Below are 6,000 nucleotides of genomic sequence, written 5' to 3'. Positions count from 1 at the left end.
TTTTAATTTTACAAAACAAGAACAAGAAATTGAGGTCTAGGGATGACAGTTATAACATAAACATGCATGCAACATCAGCTGTTTTTAATGAGTACTGTCACCGTTTGTAAAGACTGTCCTTTTCCCCAGCTCCCCCTGGAGCTGCAGGGTGATTTTTGAATTTTTTATGAATTTTTTCATATTAAAAATTTGACTTTACTAAAATGGTCCATATTTTGATGGTTATAACATAAAATGGTTAGAGATATCAATATAGTTACTACTGAGCACTGATAGAAGTCATATATGGAATGAGCTGACTTTGTAGACGTTATGACATGACACCAGGTCGCCTAAATGAATCAAACCCAATGGGAAAAAAAACCCACGTGAAAATATTCTTTGGGACATTCAGGTGTCAAAACTCCATGAATTTAAAACTGAAATCTAATGGACAATCTCCAAATATTTGCTCCACAAACCTGCTTAGATCTTTGCTCTTTTAAGTAGGACTAAACTGACCCAGAATTCTGGGTAAATTTAAGAACATAAAAAGCACTATTCTTATCAGCAGATTTAAACCTTCATTTTCAGAAAAGTTTTTTTACTGCCAAAAGTAGATGACACTACTTCAAAAACCAAAGTAGTAGTTATTTTGGAACAGAAAATAATATTAAAGGTTCAGTGTGTGACCCTTAGTGACATCTATTGGTGACGTTGCAGATTACAACCAATTAAAACTCACTTGACATCTACTTCTCTCATTACAGCAAGTGTTGGTTTTAGTCTGGTCTGTTGTAGTTCAGGGATAAAAACTCTGGTGCTTAAAGATCACTTTTATTAATACTAGTTTTAGCTGCTCATCCTCTGATTTATTCATATTCTTTCCTCTGATGGTCAGGTCGGTAAAGTGGTGTGTAGAAAACTGTCTGCAGTTCGACGGTTTCAGCGTCTCGTACCGGCTGGAGCTTCCAGACAGGAACATGTCGGCCGGTCTCCAGTCCTGTTACGCAGCCTAAGCGTCGCCCAGGCCCCCGACGAGATGTGGGGGCTGCTCTACGTCAACGACTCCGAACCCCTGCGCCGCCTCGAGTGCCAGGACCTGCAGTACGTTCTGGTGGCTCAGGAGGAGCGTTCACAGATGGAGGCCAGCACCCAGATCCACATCATACTGGAGGGGGAAGGTAAAGCATCTGGTTTAGACGCACAGGCTTCCCCTGGATGCATTATATTTTTTCCATGATTTTTTTTAACCCATGAAGACCCAGTGCTGCTTTTGTGGCAATTCCAATAGTTTTTCCTCTATATGTAACTGTTGTATGTGATTTATCATCATTTACTCTACGTTTACACTCTGTTTTGCATTTTAAGTGAAAATCAGGTCTTGATTGACTGAAGCTCAAATTAAAGTTGACGGTTATTATATCAAAGAAAATGTAACTTTTTCAGTAAAATTTCTCATTATGAAGATAAACTCAGTGTGTCCATGCATTGATCCAACTCCATGGGTTTTACTGGTGAATCTTATCTTATTATATCTAATTATATCCATTTCCTTCATCTACTGTTTATTTGACTGTTGTTTGTTTTCATATCCAACTAATTCTGTAAAGCCCCTGTGAGGCAACCTTCTTGTGATATAGGGCTCTACAAATAAACTGAATCTTATCTTATCTTATCATATCTGAATATGCAAAATGATATCAGCAACATAGGTTCTCTCTTACATTATATAAAAAACAGTAGGTAATCTGTTACAACAGGACATTATGTTTCAATGAAATAAATAGCAAGTTTAAACTAAGAATTATCTTGACAGAATTAATGGAAAGAATGAATAAAACAAGACTGCGATAAAAATAAATTAGAAATAGATAATTAATAGTGAAAATTTACATAAAAACAAAATAAGTGAATAAATAAATACATTTAAGTAAAATAACAAATTTCACAGGTATGGTACTAATGGGTTGTAAACATCCTTCTTCTTCTTCAAGTTTTATGTTTAAGTTTGGACATAATCAATGAAGGTTTCCATATCTTTTCAAAACTTTTTTGTTTTCCATTTAACTACATGTTATTCTTTGAGTGGAAGGTTAGTCCCTGGATGCATTTAATGTAATGTGTGCTTCTGTCACACAGCGAACAGGGTCAGTCAGGAAAACGAGCAGTTCCTGTCCTGTGCTGGAAACAAACGGCGAGGAGAATGTGAGTCTGTCCGAGGCCTCGGGGCGACATCGGGAAGTGCCAGTGGAAGGCAGGGCACAGAAAAAAAGGTGGGTTTATCCAAATATGTTACTGTGAGGGTGCATCATACAGGGTTTTCTGCAGGCCATTAAAAGCAGTAAAAGTCATTAAGTAGATTTGTGAAAATTAAGGCCTTAAATGGCATTAAAAAGCATTAAATTCGATGTCCGAGGCATTAAAAATTAAAAAACACGTGATGGGAAAAAAAGCATTGTTATTCACGATTAGTTGATTTTATAAACATTTAATAATTTGATTGAAGTATAGTGTGATGATTGACAGGTGGAACCCTTTAATTGGCTATTGGTTTTTTTAAAATATTTTTTAATTTATTTTCATTGTACATCTCCAAAAGCACCATACAAAAAAAGAAAGAAATTCACATTTTACGATATAAGATTTTGGGACACACAAAGAATAAACCCCATCCCCCCAGAACCAATGGCGACCCCATACCAACCCAACCTGGATCTCAAAATACGAAAACCACTAATAAAACAAATACATGTACGAGGGCCGTTCAATAAGTTCATGGCCTCACCCAGAACAGAACAACACAGACTGATATTTATATTTATTTTTCAACATAATCTCCATTTACAGCAATGCACTTGGTCCATCGATGTTCAAGCATCACTATCCCATCAGCGAAAGAATGTAACATCCTGTATTATAACAACCAGTGTTTCTGGGTGAGGCCATGAACTTATTGAACAGCCCTCGTATATAGATGAAACAGAAAATAATTTACAGATGTAAACAGATAGGTGATCAGGATAGTCAAAGACAATTATGTTGCACTTTTCCTTTAACCATAATGTAAACAGCATCCCACATACTAAGTGTTTTTCGACTGGCTGCATGCATCCGGGCCACTGACCTCTCCAACAAAACTATATCTAGAAAATAATTGATCCATTGTTGCCGAGATAAAGAATGAGGCAGCTGCCATCTCAATTAATTGTCTATTGTTTATGGCCAATACATGAAGTCCCAACACCGAATGTTTGGAACGCAACGTGCTGTGAGCGTGTTCATGCTGTGGCAAAGAGAGGAAGGAATATTAGCAAAGGTGGGAAAAATGGGAAAAATGCAAGTTTCAGCAGAAGTGATCGGAGGAGGAACTATTCAGAACCTGTTAAAGCCTGTGGACGGTAAACTGTCATAAAACTATATATAAAACTGTGTCTGCAGTTGGACATGGGCGTTAAATGTGTTTACAGTGACATTAAAAAGCATTAAAAGGTCAAAACTCGTATTCGAAATATCTCTGACAGGACATTTCAGAGCCAGTTTGACAGATTAGTGTTGCTAAATGACCCACATTTTTACTTTTGAATTCATTTTTGCTTTAGTTGGACCATAAGGGATTATCCAAAACAAGGAGCTACTTTATACTGAAATAAATGTTGGAATGGCAATCGATTAAAGTTCTCTCTCTGATGGGACATTACTGTGTTTTTGACCCTAAATTAGATTTGCTGATACCTGCAGAAACCCTGATCATAGTGCAGTGATGGTTTAATTTGTCTCATTCACTTTACAAGACATCAAAATAAAGTGACAAGTTATTGATCCTTAGGGGGAAGAGCCCTCAGGAAGGTGAAGAAATGTAAACGCCTGACAGGACTTGAACCCTGGACCCTCAGATTAAAAGTCTGATACTCTATCAACTGAGCTATGCAGACTCTGAGAGCGTTACATAGAATTACCATGGCAACACAGACAGAACAAATAAAATGTTCCTTTCCTCAAGTTTTTTTTTTAAAGAATATATTTATTAAATTTTCATTTTTCAAAACAACACAAAATGAACCCTTAGCACCACAGTCAAAACAAAAACAGAGATTTACAGTCAGCATAGACAGATTCCCATCACATTCATATCTGTTTAATAATAAGAATAAGAAGAAGAATACATTTTATTTGTAATGCACTTTACATTTTTGTCCAAAAATCTCAAAGTGCTACAAGCAATAAATAACAGAGAATAAAGATAGAAAATAAGTAAGGCCAGATAAAACAGTTAAGAATGAAGACAGTTAAAACAGGAGAGGCATGTGCAGATGTTAAAAGATCAAGGAAATGGAAATAATATGATAAAAGTCCATTTAAGAGCAGATGAAAAGCTCGAGACAGAATTAAGGACACATTTCCTTCAGTTTAGTCCAAGAAGGGTTTCCAAACACAGTTGAATATGTTGATCTTAGAATGTGCCAAGCATGTCAAAAAGTCAGTGTGCTCCAGTATCAGCTTCCTCCATCCAGAAAAAGTAGGGGTTTGTTAGAAGTCCAGTGGAGTAGTAGTCTTCTTTTGGGCACAGAATGGTACAATATTATAATTTCCTATTATGTTTATTACTAATACACTTATTTGGTAAGCCAAGGAGAAGAGATAGAGGATCAAGATCAATGTGGGTTTGGAGAATTTTTTCTAATGTGGAGTAGGACAGACTCCCAGTATCCCTGAATGTTGGGGCATGACCAGAGTTTTTCAAGTTTTAATAAGTTATGATCCAACCAAAATCAGAAATGGAGGATATTTTACTAAAAAGCACATCCTTGTAGAGAAAACAGTAAAACTTGGTATGGTTAAAGGTAATATTCTGGATGTAACCACAAACATAAGGTTCTTAAATCACACTTCACATATGGTCCACACTGTAAACACTGAGGTCACTGGATTTGGTTTGTATCATATGTTAACAGACAGCATAACCCTGATAAAACAAGTCCAGGCGAAACACGTTATTATCTTATTGGAACCAAACCATTGTTTTGTGAACATAACTCAGGAAGACCAAACCCTTCCAGCATCTGCCTTCTTTTGTGATATCCTCTGTGTAACAGGATGCAACAGGTATCACAGAACATGTGGTTTTAATTGTGATAAACACAAGTGTTTTCTGGACCAGATGATGGTTAAAGATATTCACTACAGTCATGTATTGAATTCCATCTTATATCAAGATAAAGTTATTACATTTTGGGTTGTGTGCATATTTTAACTGTTAAAACATGTTGTTAGCCTCATAGCATAATTGCATAGTCATGCACTACAGGGTGGGGAAGCAAAATTTACAATGAACATTTAGTTGTTTTTTCTCAGCAGGCACTACGTCAATTGTTTTGAAACCAACATATATTGATGTCATAATCATACCTAACACTATTATCCATACCTTTTCAGAAACTTTTGCCCATATGAGTAATCAGGAAAGCAAACGTCAAAGAGTGTGTGATTTGCTGAATGCACTCGTCACACCAAAGGAGATTTCAAAAATAGTTGGAGTGTCCATAGAGACTGTTTATAATGGAAAGAAGAGAATGACTATGAGCAAAACTATTACGAGAAAGTCTGGAAGATACTATTAAAGAAGAATGGGAGAAGTTGTCACCCCCCATATTTGAGGAACACTTGCGCAAGTTTCAGGAAGCGTGTGAAGGCAGTTATTGAGAAAGAAGGAGGACACATAGAATAAAAACATTTTCTATTATGGACATTTTCTTGTAGCAAATAAATTCTCATGACTTTCAATAAACTAATTGGTCATACACTGTCTTTCAATCCCAAGTATGTGGACACGTTGAATTCAGATGTTTCTTTTCTAACAGGGGTCTGGGATACAAATAACAAATATAATAATATAGTTTCATAATGGGAGAAATATTATATTGATATTATTATTGATGTTTATATCTCAAATCACTATGAACAGGACATCTTACAGCTGTAGATATGATGTGTCCCAGTATTTATGTCCATATAGGTTAT

At 36.1% G+C, this 6,000-nt stretch overlaps 1 pseudogene; it reads left to right on the top strand.

Moving 5' to 3' along the window:
* Window positions 1-6,000, top strand: part of LOC115434562 (proto-oncogene tyrosine-protein kinase receptor Ret-like) — a 53,324-nt pseudogene that overhangs the window by 25,535 nt on the left and 21,789 nt on the right.

The sequence above is a fragment of the Sphaeramia orbicularis genome, chromosome 15, assembly GCF_902148855.1.
Source record: "Sphaeramia orbicularis chromosome 15, fSphaOr1.1, whole genome shotgun sequence".
Lineage (NCBI taxonomy): Eukaryota > Metazoa > Chordata > Actinopteri > Kurtiformes > Apogonidae > Sphaeramia > Sphaeramia orbicularis.
This window is presented reverse-complemented; position numbering and strand designations above follow the sequence as displayed.